Below are 22,310 nucleotides of genomic sequence, written 5' to 3' on the forward strand. Positions count from 1 at the left end.
AACACATGGATAAAGTGATGCTTGTTGAATCCCTTGGATTCAACTTAATGTCTGTCTCAATGCTTTGTGACTTAAATATGATTGTGATATTTGGAAAATATCGTTGCCTTGTACTAATGGAATCTGACAAATCTCTAGTCTTTGAAGGGTATAGGAAAGGTGATCTATACATGGTAGATTTCTCAGCAGGTCCAAAACTTGCCATATGTCTTCTTGCTAAAGCTTCAGAATGCTGGCTCTGGCATCGAAGGCTGGGGCATGCAGGCATGAGGAACTTGCACACTCTCGTCAAGAAGAAGCATGTCATAGGCATCGAAGGTGTCAAGTTCAAGAAAGATCATCTGTGTGGTGCCTGCGAAGCTGGAAAGATGACAAGGGCCAAGCATCCTTCGAAGACCATCATGACAACATCTCAACCCTTCGAGCTGCTACACATGGACTTATTTGGACCTACCCACTACTCCACCCTCACAACTACGGCGTGTCTCTATGGCTTCGTCATTGTTGATGACTACTCAAGATACACATGGGCGCACATAATTCTCTACAAGACTGAAGTACAAGATGTCTTCAGACAATTCACCAATCGAGCAATGAACAACTATGGCGTCAAGATCAAGCATATCAGAAGTGATAACGGCACTGAATTCAAGAACACCGGCCTTGATCTTTATCTGGATACAATGGGAATCACTCATGAATTTTCTGCTCCATACACACCACAGCAAAATGGCATTGTTGAGCGCAAAAATAGAACCCTTATTGAGATGGCTCGAACAATGCTTGACGAGTACAAGACACCAAGAAAGTTCTGGCCTGAAGCCATTAATACAGCTTGTCACATCATCAACCGTGTCTACATCCATAAGCTTCTGGGCAAAACATCCTATGAGCTCCTCACTGGCAAGAAGCCAAATGTCAGCTACTTCAGAGTCTTTGGTGCTAGATGTTGGATCAAGGATCCCCATCACAAGTCAAAATTTGAACCCAAAGCTCACGAAGGCTTCATGCTTGGCTATGGAAAGGATTCGCACTCTTACAGAGTCTTCAACCTCTTCCACTACAAAATCGTTGAAATAGTGGATGTGCGATTTGATGAAACCAATGGTTCACAAAGAGAAATTCTGCCAAGTACACTTGATGAAGCTCCTTCCTGTGAATCTATCAAGTTGATGGGAACTGGTGAGATCATGCCCTCTGAAGCACAGCCTGAAGAGGAACTTATCATTTCTGCTGCAAACCAACCTGAAGACAATGCTCAGACCAAAGACAATACTTCCAATGATGACAATGATCAGCATGAGCAAGGTCTTCGTCCAGTTCATCCTCGTGTTGCAAATGAAGTACAAATTGAGAAGATAATTGACAGCATCAATGCGCCTAGTCCGCTTACTCCCTCAAGAGCAACACAGTTAGCAAACTTCTGTGGGCACTTTTCATTTGTGTCAATATCAGAACCCAAGAAAGTTGCTGAAGCTTTTATGGAACCTGAATGGATTCAAGCCATGCAAGAAGAACTTCAACAGTTCAAGCTGAATAATGTTTGGGAACTTCTCAAGCGACCTGACCCTCGCAAGCATAACATTATTGGAACAAAGTGGATATATCGAAACAAGCAAGATGAGCATGGTCAAGTCGTCAGAAACAAAGCACGTCTTGTGGCTCAAGGATATACTCAAGTTGAAGGAATTGGCTTCGATGAAACATTTGCTCCTGTTGCTAGGCTTGAAGCTATTCGCATACTGCTAGCCTATGCTAATCATCACAACATCTTGCTATATCAAATGGATGTAAAGAGTGCATTTCTCAATGGCAAGATTGAAGAAGAAGTATATGTTGCACAACCACCTGGCTTTGAAGATCCAAAACATCCTGATATGGTGTACAAACTCAACAAAGCACTGTATGGCCTCAAACAAGCTCCTCGTGCCTGGTATGATACAATCAAAGACTTCCTGAAGAGCAAAGGCTTCAAACCTGGATCCCTCGATCCCACACTCTTCACGAAGACATATGATGGTGAACTGTTTGTGTGCCAAATATATGTTGATGACATAATCTTCGGCTGCACCAACCAGAAGTACAGTGATGAGTTTGGATTTATGATGCAAGAGCAATACTAGATGTCCATGATGGGTGAGCTGAAGTTCTTCCTTGGTCTTCAAATCCGTCAACAAAGAAATGGCATCTTCATATCTTAAGAAAAATATCTCAAAGATTGCCTGAAGAAGTTCGGCATGCAAGATTGCAAAGGTTACACGACGCCAATGCCAGCCAAACATCATCTTGGTCCCGACGACAATGGTAAAGAGTTCGATCAAAAGGTATACCACTCCATGATTGGTTCTTTACTTTACCTATGTGCATCTAGGCCAGCTATTATGCTTAGTGTTTCCATGTCTGCTCGATTCCAAGCGGCACCAAAGGAATCGCATCACTTAGCAGTGAAGCGAATTCTTAGATATTTGGCTTACACCCCAACACTCGGATTATGGTATCCAAAGGGCTCAAGGTTTGATCTGGTTGGATTCTCGGATGCTGATTATGCTGGTGACAAGGTGGATCGCAAGTCTACATCAGGCACATGTCATTTTCTTGGTCGATCACTTGTCTGTTGGTCTTCAAAGAAGCAGAACTATGTATCACTCTCAACTACTGAATCTGAATACATTGCTGCTGGATCCTGTTGTGCACAGCTTCTGTGGATGAAGCAAACTCTCAAGGACTATGGCATCGATCTGAAGCAAGTCCCTCTCTTCCGCGACAACGAAAGTGCCATCAAGATTGCCAACCATCCAGTCCAGCACTCGAAGACAAAGCACATTGAAATACGTCATCACTTTCTCAGAGATCGTGTTATGAAGAAAGATATAGATATCTTGCACGTCAACACTGAAGAGCAACTGGCAGATATCTTCACAAAGCCCTTGGATGAGAAAAGGTTTTGCAAGTTATGGTGTGAGCTAAATATCTTGGAATCCTCTAATGTCCTCTAATCAGGCACACATCCTAACACTTATGCATGTTGATGACTTAGATGTGCAACACACAAAGTAATGTATATCTTCAATCAATGAAGATTTACACTCTGAGTGTGAATACATTAACATGGAATTTGACTTCGGAGCGCCACGATAATTGTGCGCCGTGTCTGGGTCTAATACTTCCTATATGGTGGGTAGCGCCACCACCAAATTTCTCTGTTTGAAGTGTTTCACTCATGGCGTTATTTTGCAAAGACTTCACATTTGGTTTGTCTTCAGTTTCTATTTATCTTCATGATTTTCTATGCTATGATGAGTTGATTGCATATATATATATATATATATATATATATATATATATACTAGCGTTCTGTCCTCTACAGCATTCACTTATAGCTATGTATTCAAGTTGAATCTTTTGAACTAAGTGAATGTGATCGGACCCTAATCTCTCTATGCTTACTATCTCAAACTCTATTTGTCCAAATCATATGCATTCTACTGAAACTGTCAAATGTCTTCTCTGCATCCTTGTCAGCAGAAGACACAGAGACAAAACATCAAGTCCTATTTAAATTGTCAATATCCGGAGAAGCCGGAACGAACATCCGACATACTTGGCGGGCGTGGGAATGTGGGACAATTCTAAGTATGTTGCATGCTTGCCATGTACCCCTCAGATGTGAACCGCCAGGGGCACCAGCGTAATTGCACTATGTCTCTCACCTACTTATAAATACTTGTCCCCTGCGGTAAAGAAATCCTTCTTCCACCTCTCCACCTCCGTCAAAACCCTAGCGCCACCGCTAGCTCGCAACGACACCGACGACGAAGCGCTTAGCTGCCGCGACTTCTCCGACGCCGTCCTCACGCCGGCCGCGGACATCGTCCTCTCCGCCGTCGCCGTAGGTGTCCTCTGTCGCCAAGTTAGGGCACGGTGGACTGAACTACTCGGTCTCCTATTCTTCCATCTAGCAGTTCGTCGTGCGGTAATTATAACTCTATTTTTACCACCTTTTTGATCTTCATAGATTCATCCTACTTACCGAAAGTGGTTTCTGCCTACTCAATGTTAGATCTATTCTATCTGCATCTCATAATGCCTAGTCTATTCACTTAGATTTCCTATCTAGTTTGATTCCTCACTTGTACTTATTCACGGATTGGTACAAATCTGGAACCAACTCACCACATATAAGTGAATGTCTTTGCATCATGAGGTCAATGTCTCCAAACTGATTTATCTTCAAAATCTTCTGAGAATGCATATGACCTCTTCCCCTTCCCTCGCATCTCTAATGCTGTCACAGGTACATGTCCGTGGGAGAATCCCTTGGTTCTCATAGTCTGCATTCGTTTGCAGAATACTTACAGCATCATATCAATTCTCCTGAAGCCAGTTCCTGCTTGACCAGCAAGCGTAAATCTCTGAAGCCTCTGAACGTATTGAAGCCATTCAGCTTGAAGTTCATGGCTGCAGAAAAATCAGTCAGGAAGGGTGGAAGACAGCGTCGTGGGGGAACTTCGAAGGATCTGCCTGAGGATCTGGCAGAAATGTATAAAACAGATCCTGAAGAAGATTACAATCAGCGCAAGACTTGAATCCAATGGATTCGATGCTATTGGGCTGAATAGTGGTACAAGTACAAGTTTGTCACCCAGGAGTACGCAGAGAAAAATGCTATCAAGAGCCCTTGGGGTGATATTCTCTATCGAGGCCTTCCCCACAAGAACAAAGCTGAAGCCATTGAGCAAGAATTCTATCCTTGCATGGTCCGTGGGCCACAGCCTGAAGAAGCCGACCCATCATCATTGCTCTGGTGTCGCGACGACAATCTCTTCAAGTGCAACTTCCAGTTTGCTATGTCTTCAGCAAAGGAAAACAAGAAGTCATGGGGATTAGACTTCAATCCTGGTCCCTCTGCTCCCGGTGAGGATGGGACACGTGAAGCTGAAGAGAATAGAATTGGCCCCTTTGCAAACCTTGATGGTCTCATCTCCTACGTCTTGGTTCATGGTGCCAGAGTGGATCATTCCAACAATGATGCTGATTCTGATGAAGCCCCTGCTCCTACTCCAAGGCCGAAGAAGCCAAAGAAGGTTAAGGCTTCATCATCAGCCGCACCTCCAAAAGCTTCTCGTGTGAAGCCATTGGCCACTGCACCTCCTGAAGCCAGTGTGCAGTCTGAAGATCAATCCCATATCTCCAAGAAGACGGAGAAGAAAAAGCAACTTGTCAGGCATACTGATCAAGCCTTGACTCCTGCCGCCATTCTGCGTGAAGAACCCATTGATCTGTCAAGTGATGAAGATCTTGCTGATGATGCTCTTGAGCAGCTGATAAAGAGCAAGGAAGAAGCAGAAATCTTCAACAACTTGCCTCTCTTTGATGTGGCCATCATCCACAATTTTATTGATGAGTGGTTCGACACCCCCAACGTCAGCTTTGAAGACTTACAACTTCCAATTGGCCTCAGCGTCTCTTTCAGTGGCGCCATTGCTTCTGAGCTGGCTCTCGCTCAGCGAATCGTTGAGCTCAAGAACAAGATTGATTATGAGAAGGCTCAATTCAAGAAGCATATGGCCAAGCTGAGTGTTCAAGACGTCAGGAACTTTAAGGTCATGATGCATGAGCTTAAAGAAGCTTTTCTGAAGAAGCGCCAAGAAGCTCAAGGCTCTCGTGAGCGCATGAAGAGTTTGGCTAATAAGTGTGTGCTTGCCTACAATGAGGCTGAGAAGCGCAATTCACTTGGCCATCCTGGCATTGACCCCAGGATGGCAGCAAAGAAAAAGAAGAAGCTTACTGCTGATCAGCCTGCGCCTTCAAGCCAAGAAGCTCCACGCATTATCTTCCCAAGTAGCATGACTGGCTCGAAGCCAAAGGCCACCACAACCACTTCAGAATAGAAGAAGATGAGGGCTGCAGAGGCAGAAGCCAGAAAGAGGAAGAATACTGAAGCCTCTGATGCCTCTCCCTCCAAGAAGAAGCGCAAGACCAAGAAGAATCGGGCTGCTCCCACAGAGCCCCTTTTTGTTGAACCCATCTCAGTGATTCATCCTGCATCTGCATCCCAAGAACTTCACATGACTGTTCATGAGCCAGCTTCCACAGAGGCTCCTGAAGCTGAAGATATTCCAGCAGCTGAACCCACCGTTGCTGAAGACATTGGTCATCATGACAATATTGAAGATGATGAAGTTCTTCCTCAGATCGAATACAATGTGGTATCATCGCCTGTTCGTACGAACAGCGAACTCATCAGCATTGGTCATCCTCTGACGCCAATTGCACAGGATGATTCATGGGCTGATCGCCCGCAAGAACAAGACTCCCCCAACACTCCCCAACAACAACAAGTCACAACATCCGTACAAGCTGAAGAGGATGAGGGCCTGCCCAGTCCATCTCCAAAAGCGTCGCCAGTACTTCAAAGGCTTCGCAAAGGACCAAGGCCTCAAGCTCCTCTTCCGAGCGTTCCAGAAGGAGAAGTGCATCATCAACCTGTTGCACGTCAAGTGTTTTCAGGTGAATGTCTCTGCATCTGAAGCACCTTATACTGAAGACAATCCGGCTGCATCAGCCGATGAAGAACGTCAAGAAGAACGTGTCTCTACCCCCCCCCATTCCTAAAGAAATAGTTCATGAAGTGAACGTGTCAATGCCTGACCCTCCAGCTCCTCAAGTGGAGGTTGAAAATCCTGAAGCTGCCACAACCAACGCAAGTGAAGCCGATGACATTGTCATGGCTGAAGCTAATGTGGAGCTTGCAACAACCAGTGTGCCTGAAGCTAATGAGGCCACTGCACCTGAAGCTAATGAGGCAACTATTCCTGAAGCACCTGTTGTGCAGCCTGAAGCCTCAGTTGCTGCCACTGCTCTTGTTCCGCCACCAAGGCCCTATACAATTGAGCAGGCATATAACCACGGAGAGCTAACAACAGTCAGATGGCCCGTTCTAGTCCCTCCGCCTAATGTCTCTGGTCCTCAATTTGACTATCATGTTGAGCATAGGCCTCAAGTCCAGAAGCCCAAGCCAAGACTGCCAAGGTTTCCTGGTACTGCCACCGCTGTCGGGTCCTTCAATGCTAATGGCTTCAAGAGCCACAACACATTCTTTGATAGCTCGAAGAACCCCTACATGAAGCCAAGAATTGCATCAGATCGGTTCTGGAGTCATCAGCAGCGAAGCTATTACTCCCGTGTTCTGTATGATCAAGGGCGCATCTTCCCTCATATGCGTCTCGACACTGAAGCCATTACTGGACTCCCTTGCTTAGAAGAAGCACTTGACTGCTTTCGTGATGCTGGGCTGCTCAGTTTTGTCACAGATAAAGAACACTGGAATGAAGAACTATTGCTTCAATTCTATGCCACACTGCACATTCGCGGCTACAACAGAGATACAAAGACTTGGGTTCTCGAGTGGATGACAGGAAACGTTCATCATGAAGCCAAAGCTATGGATATCATCGAGCTTACAGGCTTGTCCACTCCCGGAGAACTCTATGAACCTGGCTGTCAACATCATCGCAATGCCCTGGAAAGCATCTTTCATAGGCCTGAACCCAATATGAGTCAGATGCTGAGCATGATGAAGCCTTTGCCCCGTGATGCTGAATATCCAACAGAGTTCTTTGTTGAAGACCTTGAGTATCTGCCACGCACCATATATCACATCATCAGGTGGACTCTATGGCCTATCAAAGGACATTCATCAGCGGCAAAGCTTGAAGGAGCTATGAAGACTCTGGTCTTCTACATTTTCAATGGCATCAGCTTCAATGCACAAGATTTCTTCATCAGACAACTTGCTGCCTCCGGCTCTGATCTCTTTGGTCTGAAGTTTTATGCTCCATGGGTCATGCGCCTCATAAAGCGACACTCTATTGTCAACTATCAACCTTCTGCTCGCAATCATGTGATCTTTCTACCTGAGGTTGATATGTCAGTTGAAGCTATATATCCTGACCCTGCCAAGAAGCCTCTTTGTCTTCAGAATGCCGAGCACCAAAGCTTCACTCAACCCATTGAAGGTGTTCAAGCAGCTACACGAATCTATCCATTGGCTGGAAATACTCGTCTGCCTCATCGAGCACCTACTGAAGCCACTGAAAGCACCATTGCCCAAAGGCCTCGGAAGCATTCTCGCGTTCTCAATGATCGAGAACTTCTTGTGGCCCTTCATCAGAAATAGGATAAACATCACTTTTGGCTTAAGAGACAGATGCAAAGCCTCTTGGTGGATGTCAATCGCATTCGCAACCTTGCCACCAAGAATGCCTTTGTTGCTCACGAAACTTGCCGGCGATCATGGAAGAGTTTGACCCTGCTTAGTGCTGAAGCAGATCTTCAAGATGATGGCTTCAATGAAAGATTTCAGTTTGACTCCACTCCTCCGCGGAATGTTGTCTTACGAAGAACTCCATCTCCTGAAGACTCTGAATATTCTTCCTCCGTGGCAACGGTAAATGCCAGAGTGATCAATGATGAAGATGATGCTACTTCACCACCTCCTACTACTACTGCGCGCATCAACACTGCACCAAGTTCATCTGCACCACCACCCAACGACAACAACCCTGCTGCTTCACCTACTCATCAAGAAGACGAGTAGATGCTCTATGTCTTCAAACCTTTTTGGTCATTACTGACAAAAGGGGGAGAAGCGTATTAGTTGATAGTCTTCAAGCGGGTTCAAATGGGCGGTTGCGTTATATTTTGCCTCGTGCTTACAACTCTTGCATTTTGAAACATTTGGTTTTTTGAGTTGTAACACTTAAACTTGATGGTCGTCTGCTACTTATTTGCATTTCCACGTGCGATGATAACTTCCGCACTTAAATCATCCAGTAGACGTCCATTTTTCATTATGCATGTCATCATATATGCTATATCATTTCATGCATGATGAATTATCTTCATAAGTTGAAGTGGATCTCCACAAGTACAACCTGCCATGTGCATTTGCATTCCAAAAGCAAAATTATTTATATGCACATCTTCAGGGGGAGCCCTTGCTACTTATGAAGACAAATTCCTATCCTTTACAATTTCACATACTTTATCCCCGTTGAAAACTTCAACCAGTTTGTCATCAATCACCAAAAAGGGGGAGATTGTAAGTGCATCTAGTGCCACCCCTAGTTGGTTTTGGAGTATTGACGACAAAGTTGGTTGAGGGACTAATGCGTTTGTGAGAATTGCAGGATAACGCAGGTAGTGTCCCTCATTGATTCGGTTTACCTACCGGAGATGACCCCTAAAAATGTATGAAGACATTGAAGACAATGGTGGTGTGTGAAGATATTCACACTAAAGTCTATGACATGAGAAGACATTGAGTGAAGACTATGGAGCGCGAAGACTGTGTGGTTTCGTTGTTTCCTTTTCTTCGTTGTTGAGTCATAGGAACCTCCGTACTGTTAAGTGGGGTCCAAGTGAACTAAGTCAGAGTGACTGAAGTGATGCTCAACCCAAATCCTATATCTTCGAGCGAAGACAATGAGAGCAAATCTTATCCAGAGTTGGATGAGTCAGCTTTGCTTGTAGCCCAAGTAAAGTTGCCGTGTGTGTTTGAAATCTGACCGTTGGAACACGTGTCAGTTCCTTAGTGACCCAGGGTCATTTCGGACAAATCAGGTCGGGTTGCCTAGTGGCTATAAATAGCCCACCCCCTACACCATAAATTGGTGGCTGCTCAGAGTTAGTAACGGCTTTTGTCATTTGGGAGCAACCCACCTCGAAGCATTTGAGAGAGAGAAATCCTTGCGAGGACAAAGCCCAAACACCCAGAGCCAAAGAGTGTTAGGAATCACTGAAGTCTTTCTGTCTGTGTGACCTGAAGACTTATTACACTTGAGGACTGTGTATCCTCCAGCCGGTTAGGCATCGCGTTCTGAGCATCCAAGAGTCATTGTGGATTGCCGTGTGAACGAACTCTGTGAAGGTTTGGAAGTCTACCTTGAAGACTTACCAAAGTGATTGGGCTAGGACTAAGTGTCCTTAGCTCAAGGGGAATAAGGTGAAGACACGGTCTTCTGAGTTGAATCTCAGCCTCCCTAACCAGACGTACAGTTGTCACAGCAACTGGAACTGGTCCAACAAATCCTGTGTCTTCAACAAGCAACTGGTTCTATCTCTTCCCTCCTTTACTTTGAGTTTGTCTTCGTGAAGTCATTGCTTATCGTATTATCTGATTGACTTCATTTCTTGACTACTATTGTTAATTGGCTTCATACTATCTTCCATCCTGATCCTACTACCTAGCTGCTATTAATCTTCGAACGTTAATACTATTGCATATTTGATTATGGCTTGCTTGTTGTAGTTTATCTTCCGCTGCATATCAATTAGGTTGTTTCTATTGTTTGTCTTTGAAACTTCCATGTTTTGAAGAATTTCATAAAAATCGCCTATTCACCCCCCCTCTAGTCGATAACTAGCACTTTTATTAGGAATGGAATATCTTGGTCTCAACACATGAGTAGGTAGTTCTCTCTCAGAAAAGGTAAGTTGGAAGTGTAGGTTTGTTCTGATGGCTCTCTCCACGAATGAAGAGGAGGTGGAGGGGTATATATAGCCTCCACACAAAATCTAACCGTTACACACAATTTACCAAACTCGGTGGGACCGAATCAACAAACTCGGTCAGACCGATTTAGTAAACCTAGTGACCGTTAGGGTTTTCGGTGGGACCGAAATGCAACTCGGTAGGACCGATATGGTTAGGGTTAGGGCATAACGTAATCTCGGTGAGACCGATTACACAAACTCAGTGAGACCGATTTTGGTAATTAGCTAACCAGAGAGTTGGTCAAGCAAACTCGGTGGGACCGATTACTCAAACTCAGTAGGACCGATTTTGGTAATAAGTTAACCAGAGAGTTTGCCTTGTAATCTCGGTAGTACCGATTGCTCAAACTCGTGAGATTGATTTTGATAATGGACATACACAGAGAGATTACAATCCCATCTCGGTGAGACCGAGATCCCTATCGGTGATACTGATTTGTCTAGGGTTTGTGACAGTGGCTAAGACATCTGAACTCGGTGGCGCCGGATAGAAAGAATCGGTGTGACGGATTTTGGCTTTAGGTTTAGGTCATGTGAGGATGTGAGAAAGTAGTTGAGGGTATTTGGAGCATATCACTAAGCACTTGAAGCAAGAGGCTCATTAAGCAACACCTCATCCCTCCTTGATAGTATTGGCTTTTCCTATAGACTCAATGTGATCTTGGATCACTAAAATATAAAATGAAGAGTCTTGAGCTTGAAGCTTTAGCCCATCCTTTGTCCTTAGCATCTTGAAGGAGTTCCCCCATCCTTTAGTCCATGCCACTCCAATGTTGAACTTGTCTGAAATATACTAGATTAAAGTGTTAGTCCAACAAGAGATATGTTGACATTAATTACCAAAACCACCTAGGGAGCACTTGTGCTTTCAGCTTGGTGCCCTTGAGCTTGTTCCTCTTGGGTGCTTTGGCGCCCTAGACGGTTGGTGGTGTTCGGAGCTCAATCATTGTGGTGTAAAGCTCCGTGCAAGCGTCGGGGTCTCCAATTAGGTTGTGGAGATCGCCCCGAGCAATTTGACGGGTTCCGGTGACCGCCCCCAAGGGTTGCCAAAGTGTACGGGTTTGGTGACCGCCCCCAAGGGTTTCCATTTGTACGGGTTTTGTGACCGTCCTCAAGGGTCCCTTAGTGGAATCACGGCATCTTGCATTGTGCGAGGGCGTGAGGAGATTACGGTGGCCCTAGTGGCTTCTTGGGGAGCATTGTGCCTCCACACCACTCCAAACGGAGATTAGCATCCGCAAGGGTGTGAACTTCGGGATACATTGTCGTCTCCGCGTGCCTCGGTTATCTCTTACCCGAGCCCTTTACTTATGCACTTTACTTTGTGATAGCCATATTGTTCTTTGTCATATATCTTGCTATCACATAGTTGCTTACCTTGCTTAGCATAAGTTGTTGGTGCACATAAGTGAGCCTAGTTGTTGTAGGTTTTGTGCTTGACAAATTAACCGTTAGGTTTATTCTGCATTTGTTCAAGCCTAAACCGTAATTATTTTAAAATGCCTATTCACCCCCCTCTAGGCGACATCCTCGATCTTTCACCATGGGTTTAAACTCATGTATATGAAAACTATATTTCTCGTGAACTTCCCAAAATTTTCTCAAATATTTTTGAAACATAAAAATAGAATTTTCCTATTAAAGATCAGTTCTGGCCTTAAGAAAAGGCTGATAAAATAAATACTTTATACTTTTTCAAATAATATTTTTGTGGTTTTGGGATGTCCTATAACTTGTATGTTCCATAAACAACCTTGACAAGTTTTTATTCCACTGAAATCAATGACTTGTAGTTCAATCCATGACTCAAGGGTTTTGAAAACCTAAATTTGGAAAATAGATTTTGGCCAAAATATTTTGTAACATAATTACTTTTATAACCTATTCCCCTGTCATGATCACTGGTAGAAAGTTGGGCTTCAGTACTGGAGTAGAATGGTCATAGGATTTTTTTCCTAAGTCCTATAACACTTTTAACAAGCAAAAGATCCAACTCAAATTCAAACAAGAGAAAGGAACATTTCCAAATAACAAGAAAAATTCCAACTCACACACAATTAAGGGTCCAAACAACACTATTGGCTCTGAGTTATCATGAGACAAAATTTAGGGCGTTACACTGACTCAGTTGTTCACAAGTCCTGGTTCTGTTCCTAATCACACTTTGCAACAAGGAATAATCAGGTGTAAAAATAGAGTTTTCATTGGAGCTAACAACACTCTGGGCACTAAACAATTGTCTGCATTACATAATTTTGAATTGGGTGGTCACTCTGGTCATAGAGCTACATACCAGAGAGTGAAACTTTTGTTCCTTTGGCCAGGAATGAAACAATTTATTATGGACTACATCAAGCAATGCCCTACTTGCCAAATTAATAAAGTTGAGCACTGCAAGTACCCTGGGTTACTGCAACCTCTTACTGTCCCTAATTCTTTCTTGGTGCCACATCATTATGGATTTTGTGGAAGGTCTTCCCACTTCCAATAATAAGGACATGATGTTGGTAGTTGTGGACAAATTCACTAAATGCAACCATTTCATTCCTGTGAAACACCCTATTACTTTTAGCACTATTGCTAGGGCTTTTACCGACAACATCTTCGGACTGAATGGCCTCCCTTCTATGATTGTTACTGATAGAGACATGGTATTCATAAGTTGTTGGTGCACATAGGTGAGCCTAGTTGTTGTAGGTTTTGTGCTTGACAAATTAACCGTTAGGTTTATTCCGCATTTGTTCAAGCCTAAACCATAATTATTTTAAAACGCCTATTCACCCCCCCTCTAGGCGACATCCTCGATCTTTCAATTGGTATCAGAGCCTCTTCTCTCTTTATAGGGCTTAACCGCCTAGAGAGTAAGGATGTCGACTAGGGGCTTAGGATTCTGTGACACTCTTAGTTTTGATGGCACAAATTTTGATGTTTGGGTAATTCACATGCTTAATCTCTTTAGGGTCATGGACCCAAATTTAGAGCGAATTGTAGATATGTGTTTTTCTCCTCCAAAGGATCCCCAAAGATTATCTTTAGAGGATGAGAAAAACTCTTTATCTCAATGCTCGAGCTTCTAATGTGCTTTTTGATGCTTTGAGCAATGTAGTTATATTTCAACTCATGCCGTTCCGGGATGCTCATGAGTTGTGGACAAAGCTTCAAGATAAATATGGTGTGTCCAAGATTTGTAGGGATGATTGTTCTCCCTCCTCCTCCGGCCGTATAGTCTTCTCAACTTCTTCTACTTCACCTACATGTGGTTTGCCACAAGGTAATGACATGGTGAGTAGTGTTGGTCATTGCAATGATGATAGTATGCTTATTGTGGATGATTCTTCATCACTATATTGTTGCAATGCTTCATCTTTGGACTTTAACACTTCTAGCACTCCAAATGTTTCACATGCTTGTGTTGATAGTCCTTGCACATCATGTAGAAATTGCTTGACTAAATCTCATGATGATATGCTTGCTATATCTTGTTGCCATGATAAAAATGCATCTATTTCCTCGAACTGTTATGCTAACAATGTAGAGGAAACCGAACACTCCATGGAACAGGATGTGGTGTTTAATGGTGCCTCAAGGGATCCTACATCATCATCTATTGCTTTTTGTCTTATGGCTAAGGCGTCAAAGGTATCTCCTACTTTGTACCCCAATATATCTCTTGATGATGATGTTGATGCTAATGACGATGAGGATAATGATGAAGAGAATGATAATGTTGCCTCCTTAAAAACTAAGGGGGGGGGATGATTTTTAAAGCTCTTCATAAAAATAAAATTGCTCGTTCCAACTTCGTGGAAATAATGTCCATTGCCATTGATGGCAAGAAATACATTGAGGAGTTGGAATCTCATGTAGAGGAGCATGAGGACACCATTGAGAAAATGGAAGCTCATGGGCGTGATTACGCAAATGAGATCGCGAAGCTTTCTCAAGCTCTTGAACATGAACAAACCACCTCCGAATCTCTTGAGGAGACTTTTGCTCTAGAATTATCTAGAGTGAGGGAATCTCATGATAGAGCTCTTGAGGTGGCCAATGATTTCATAACTAAAAATGCTAAGCTTGAAGTTTCTCATGAAAGACTCCTTGAGGAGTTTGAGCACCTCGAAAATGGCTCAAGGGTCATCAAGGGTGAGCTCATCAAACTCACTAAGTCTCATGCCCAACTTGAAGCTTCTTATTTAAAAGAGCTTGCCATGTTGTCCTCTCCTATTGTTGTAAATGATGATGCTTGTGCTACTAACTCTATTACTTGTGAAGCATCCATATTGAAGGAGAATGTTGAGCTACGGGCTCAACTTGAGGTGCTATCTAGCAATTATGGGAAATTGGAAGAAAGTCATGAAAAGCTCTCAAGCTCTCATGATGATCTTCTAGTATCCCATAGTGTGCTAAAGATAGCTCATGAGGCCATGATTGCTAAGGTAACATCTAGTGAGCCTCATGTGGATACTAGCACTACTTGTAGTCAAAATAGTATATTGCCATGTGCTAGTCCTTGTAATTCATCAACTCACAATGTTGGTACATCTTGTGATGAATTGCTTTCCTTGCCTTGTTGCTCTAACGATGAAGCTTATACTTCCTCTAGTACTTGTGTTGAAACTAACCACGTAGAGGAAATCAAGGAGCTCAAGGCCCAAGTCACTTCTTTGAAGAAAGACTTGGAAAAGTGTCATGAAGGGAAATCCACACTCAACAATATCTTGAGTGTGCAAAAATCACCCAATGACAAAGGTGGACTTGGATTCAACTCCAATAAGAAGAAGAAGTCCAAGATGAACAAAAAGAAGGGCCAAGAACAAGTCAAGAATTCGGCCAAGATTGTTTGCATCAAGTGCAAAGTAGAAGGGCATCATGTTAGAGCTTGCCCATTGAAGAAGAAGGCCATTAGTGTCAAGCAACAAGGGAAGAGGGCACAAGTTCAATCTCATGCTCAACCTCAAGTTGAAGAAAGGCCACTTCCCAAGAAGACTCAAGCTAATGCTTCTCTTGTTGAAAAATCAAGTGAGAAGAAAGTGAAGAGTAGACGTTGCTACTTATGTCGTGAGAAAGGTCACGTCGCTTCTTCATGCACTAGTGGTAACTTATCCAACCCAATTATTATTGATGATATCTATTCTCTTGGGAAGGAGAAGGTTGGCAATGTGTTTGCCAAGTTTGTTGGTACTCAAAGTGGTGTCAAGAAAAGAACCATTTGGGTAGCCAAGCCTATTGTGACTAACCTCTTAGGACCCAACTTGGTTGGGGACCAACAAGCTCAAACTTGATCAATAGGTGCTTTTGGAGGTCATTGGAGACTTGGCTACATTATGAAGAATTAAGGGGACTTCATCTTTCTTGTTGTCTCAAGCCAAGTCAATTGGGTTGTCAAGTTTCTATCTTATATCCAATGTGCCTCCTTGCGGTAACTTGTATTTAAATTGTTTACATTGAAAGTTACTTGCCCCTTTGCATGTTTTGGTTTCATTCCTTGCATGTGTTTGTATATGTTGTGCTTCCAACTTGATTATCTTGAGCAATCAAGTTTATGTATGTTGGTTTGCACATCATGTACGTGTTGTGTCATGCGTTGAGCCTTTTGCATCTTGTTCATTTCTTAGTTGGCTCTTGTGAGAGATTAATGGAATATCCCATTATGGGGGAGTGATGTGCTTTGTGCACCTCACAATCCTATATATGTGTGTACATGAGTAATACCATCTAGTATTGATATTTCAAGATTATCTAGTCGCTATGTGGTATGTCTTCTCATGAGAAATTCAAATTCTAAATTGTCCATTAATTATCTCTTGTTGGATCGTTATTTTTTCCTCTTGTTTATCTTTAATTGGTATCACATTATGGGGGAGTAATATGCTATGTGTATATTACTAGCCTAGAAAATGTGTACATTTGAGATATTGTCACCTAGAATTGATATTGTAAATTATCGTGTTCCTAGGTGGAATGTTAGCTCTACAAGTTGCAATTTGCTTTTTGTTTGGTGTGAAGATGATGTCGGATATCCTTGCTATATACCACCGAGAATTATTCCAAATACTCCTTGTCTTTTGACAATTGGTACTCACTTATGTGTGGTAGAAATTATTGATCATCTTTACATTGGCATGTGCTTTTATTTGCTTTATCTCTTGCCTAGGATTGTGTCAACTCCCATTGTATTCCATACCACTTGTGGATCTTGTTAATTTCTTGACCTTGTCTAGTGTTTTCTAGATACAGTGAAAGTGGTGATCCCACCTTGTGCATTTTTTATTCAAATGCAAATTCTCTATAATGCACTAGTCTTGGGGGAGCTATCCTATTCTCTATAAAACACTCATCTTGTGATCCTTATCAAGTGTGTGTTTGTGGAAGGCAAGCCGTTTCTTTTTGGTACTTTGTACCATCATGAAACTTTGTAGAGGGCTTGGTTTGTTTGGAACCATTCTCTCTTTTGGGAGTTTGACATATTTCTTCTTGAGTGTATCAATGGATATCTCATTCCTTGATGTATCTTTTATGGATATCCTCCAAGTGTTGATTTATTCATTTGGTATCTTTTCTTCGCTTGGTATTTCTTTATCTTTTGGTCTCGGTTCTTGAAAGTCTTGAGCATGCATATTTACTTCTTGTAGTTTCTTTGGCATGCTTTCTTTCTTTGACCCAATAGATAGGGGGAACTCCACCAAGTCTCAAATTGGATGAGATGTGCATAAAATTCATTTCCTTCTCTATATGCACATATTTATGTGGAGTTTGTCCTATGTATATTGGTGTTTCTAACTCTTTGGTCCCAATGAGTTTGGATACCAAGTGGAGATGCATTGGATGCTCGGCTCACTCACAAGAAAGGTGTTGTCACCATGTGCTTATTGGAGTCAAGCTAGGATGATCAATGAACTACTTTGTACCTTCAATTGGTATCTACTACATCCTTCCAATGTTATCTCGGTAACAAGTATCTTCATATACTTCATGCACACATTTCTTGCATCAACCTTGTGTAGGTTGTATCATGGCATGTTATCCATTCTTTCTTGTGATACTTGTTTCCTTTCTCAAAGCATCCCAACAATGATGTCTTGTTGCTAGTTGTGATGTCTTTGATGTTCATGTAGTTGGAATTCATTTATATACAATAAGACCATATCTAGCCATGTGCTATGCTCTCAAGCAAATATCTTATTGGTATATGTATGACTTCCTTTTGGATATCTTGTTCCTTCATGTTGTAACTATTTTGGGTGTACATCCTTCTTTGTAGATATATATCATCATGATTTCATCTAGCTAGAACATTATACACTTGAGAGAAATTACATCTCTAGATGATATCCTTTCTTTCACGTCCACCTTGTCTCTCTTTTGTTATTTCTTTGGTGGCTTCGTGAAATCTTTTTCCTTGAGTGCGTGTCGTATCTCATTGCATCTTGATGCACTCTTGTGTGGTGAAGATTTTTTTTCCTCATGCTTATCTCTACAAGGCTTTTGCCATCTTAATTGGTATCCTTCGTCTTGATGAGGACTTCATCTTCTTTCTTCACCATGGGTGGTTGCAAGCTTTGTTGCTAATTCTCTTTTTAGTGAGCTTGTGAACCCATTTGCTAGTTGGGTGTGTGTGGGGAGGACATGTCATGCACCATGTATCTCATTTATCCAAGACTATGTTGATGCTTATGCTCATCCTTACATTAGTCTTCTCAAGTGCATTGCCTTGACTCACACACATCATTTTGGTTGAGCACTTTCTTAAGTTGCCTCTTTTACTTGTTGCTCAACCATGTGTTTGTTCCAAGCACTAGGCTTTGTTTCCTATATGCTCACTTGCACTTGTTGTAAGTTTCTATTGATTTTGGGGGAGCTATGATCCTATTTTGTGCACTTTGTATCCAAATACAAATATTCTTATGCGTGCACAAATCATGGGGAGCTTCTCTAGTTTCTTTAGAACACTCCTTTGCTCATATCATAATATCCTTTATTCATGTGGGTCGTAGGATCTTTGATCTAGTTGGTTCAATTGATATTCTTTGTTTGCTTGCTTCAATTGGTATCGTTTGATTGCTTGAGTGCTTGTTTCTCTCTTTGTTATGCCTTTGTGGCATATCATTCTTTTGGCAATCTTTGGGCCTCAATATAGTTTGTCTTCCTCCAAGTATTTACCGTTGGATATGTGTATTGCATTCCACTCTCAAGTTGAGAAATACACAATTTATGGAGGAACACAAGTTATATTGGCCTTCTAAGCCTTTCACTCATTTTGGCAATCGATGCCAATGGGGGAGAAGTTTCAAAGAGTTTTGTGGAGAAGTTTAGAGAGTCATCTCTTCTTGCTTTGGTTTTGTTCCTAAGCTTTTGCATCTCACGCACATACATTGTTGTTGCATGGTATGGTGATGCATAATTCCTTATATAAACTCTCTTGAAAGTGATTGTCATCAATTACCAAAATGGGGGAGATTGAAAGAACATGCGGTGCCCCCATGTTTGGTTTTGGTAATTGATGACCATCTCTATGGACTAATGGTTGCCTTGAGTTACATTTGAAGGGGTTTTCCATAGGCTTTTCTTGGAGTCCATTTGTTGGTTTCAAGGAGAGTTTGTGATGACCAAGGTGCTATTAAGGAATTATCCAAAGATTGGTCTTACATCATCCAAATGAATAGAGTTGGAAAGATTCAAGGTTGATCAAGACTAAGTACAAAGAGTGTTTCAAGTTGATCAACACACAAAGCGTAGAAGATGTACTGAGAGGGATCAAGCGATCCCATGGTATGGTAAGCATTGTCAATTATGCTTTGTGTACTAACCCATGGTCTTTGTGAGAGTTCTATGTGGGGTTAGGTTATCTTCCATGGGCTTGCGTCAGGAGGAAGATCACATACAACCCATGGAGGATGACATCAAATCAAGGTTGTGTTGTTCAAGTTCAAGTGGAGCATCACAAAGAAATCATGCTTGTAGCTTGCCATCCATTATGGTATCAATGGACTTGTGAAGATGTGCCAAAGAGTGGCTCACCCATAGTGGAGTATGGGGGAGCAATCAACTAGTCTTCATCGAGCGAATGCAATCAAGAAAGGTGGTCCAACTTGAGGGAGTCAAGATCGTCATCGTCTAGCTCAAGTGGACTTCGTGCAACGCAAAGGTTTTCCCTTGATAGGTTTTATATTTTACCGGTCTTATGGTGATAGTTTGGACACCGGGTTATAGGATCGATAGCCGTACTATCAAGGGGGCTCTCAAGTGAGTAGCTTGATCGTATCGTTCGTCGAGAGCTCAAACCATTGCATCCTTGCATCATGTTTCTTGGTTCTTGTTTGACTCTCTTTGTGAGTCTTAGATCTTATGGTCATCTTGATGACAAGCTTGAGTTCATCGAAAACGGAGTTTGCATGCATCTTCTATGATGTTTTCGGTGTTGGAGGTTTTACCGGTCTTATCTGAGGAAGGGTTCTCACCATGTTCTTTTGGGCCTTTTCTCATTTTCTTATTATTGGTATTTATATCAAGATTGTGTTAGCCCTTGTCGCTAGCTTTCCAACAAACTTGGTTTCGTCGAATTCGGAGTCCGTTTGCAGAAGTTGTGGTAGTTTTGGTGTTCTGAAAAGGCTGCAGCAGTACTACCGCGGGTAGGAGCGGAAGTAATTTTTTACTACCGCTCTTGGGAGCGGTACTACCGCTCTTGGGAGCGGTACTACCGCTTGGAGCAGTACTACCGCGACTACTTCCGTGGCTACTTCCGCTCGGGACCAAAAACTCGTCACAAGTCCAGCGGTGGTAGGCACGGATGTAATTTTTTAGTACCGCTCGCAAGCAGTAGTACCGCTACCCTTAGCAGTAGTACCGCTACCCCTAAAGGTAGTACAGTGAGGTCAAGCGGTACTACCGCTCCGACGGTTCTTCTGGCCTTTTTGCCTCCTCGCTGTTGTGTTTCGAAGGGGCGGTAGTACCGCTCCTTGGAGCGGTAGTACCGCTCTCTGCGGGCTGTGAGCATAACGGTTGGATTTTTCCCCACCTATAAAAGGGGGTATTCTTCTCCATTGAACCTTATCCTTTGAGCTTGTGTTCTTCCCCCATTGTTGACCTTCTTCGAGCTTGCTAACTCTCAATCCCTCCTATGTTTCTTGCTAGTTCTTGAGGGAAAAGAGAGAGGAGATCTAGATCCACATTTCCACCAATCACTTTCTCCTCTAAGTGAGGGGAACCCCTTGGATCTAGATCTTGGAGTTCTTCGTGTTCTTATTCCGTTCTTCCTCTCATTTTCCTCCCTAGCATTAGTTGCTTTGGTGGGATTTGGGAGAGAAGGACTTGGGCACTCCGTGTGCCCTTGCCATTGCATTGGTGCTTCGGTTTGAGTTCTCCACGTGATACGTGGAAGTTACAAGTTGAGAAGCTTATTACTCTTGGGTGCTTGGTGCCCTTGAGCTTGTTCCTCTTGGGTGCTTGGGCGCCCTAGATGGTTGGTGGTGTTCGGAGCTCAATCATTGTGGTGTAAAGCTCCGGGCAAGCGTCGGGGTCTCCAATTAGGTTGTGGAGATCGCCCCGAGCAATTTGACGGGTTCCGGTGGCCGCCCCAAGGGTTGCCAAAGTGTACGGGTTCGGTGACCGCCCCCAAGGGTTGCCATTTGTACGGGTTCGGTGAACGCCCTCAAGGGTCCCTTAATGGAATCACGACATCTTGCATTGTGCGAGGGCGTGAGGAGATTACGGTGGCCCTAGTGGCTTCTTGGGGAGCATTGTGCCTCCACACCACTCCAAACGGAGATTAGCATCCGCAAGGGTGTGAACTTTGGGATACATTGTCGTCTCCGCGTGCCTCGGTTATCTCTTACCCGAGCCCTTTACTTATGCACTTTACTTTGTGATAGCCATATTGTTCTTTGTCATATATCTTGCTATCACATAGTTGCTTACCTTGCTTAGCATAAGTTGTTGGTGCACATAGGTGAGCCTAGTTGTTGTAGGTTTTGTGCTTGACAAATTAACCGTTAGGTTTATTCCGCATTTGTTCAAGCCTAAACCGTAATTATTTTAAAACGCCTATTCACCCCCCTCTAGGCGACATCCTCGATCTTTCACCATGGGTTTAAACTCATGTATATGAAAACTATATTTCTCGTGAACTTCCCAAAATTTTCTCAAATATTTTTGAAACATAAAAATAGAATTTTCCTATTAAAGATCAGTTCTGGCCTTAAGAAAAGGCTGATAAAATAAATACTTTATACTTTTTCAAATAATATTTTTGTGGTTTTGGGATGTCCCATAACTTGTATGTTCCATAAACAACCTTGACAAGTTTTTATTCCACTGAAATCAATGACTTGTAGTTCAATCCATGACTCAAGGGTTTTGAAAACCTAAATTTGGAAAATAGCTTTTGGCCAAAATATTTTGTAACATAATTACTTTTATAACCTATTCCCCTGTCATGATCACTAGTAGAAAGTTGGGCTTCAGTACTGGAGTAGAATGGTCATAGGATTTTTTTCCTAAGTCCTATAGCACTTTTAACAAGCAAAAGATCCAACTCAAATTCAAACAAGAGAAAAGAACATTTCCAAATAACAAGAAAAATTCCAACTCACACACAATTAAGGGTCCAAACAACACTATTGGCTCTGAGTTATCATGAGACAAAATTTAGGGCGTTACACTGACTCAGTTGTTCACAAGTCCTGGTTCTGTTCCTAATCACACTTTGCAACAAGGAATAATCAGGTGTAAAAATAGAGTTTTCATTGGAGCTAACA

Source organism: Triticum aestivum, chromosome 3B (assembly GCF_018294505.1).
Source record: "Triticum aestivum cultivar Chinese Spring chromosome 3B, IWGSC CS RefSeq v2.1, whole genome shotgun sequence".
In the NCBI taxonomy this organism is placed as follows: Eukaryota; Viridiplantae; Streptophyta; class Magnoliopsida; order Poales; family Poaceae; genus Triticum; species Triticum aestivum.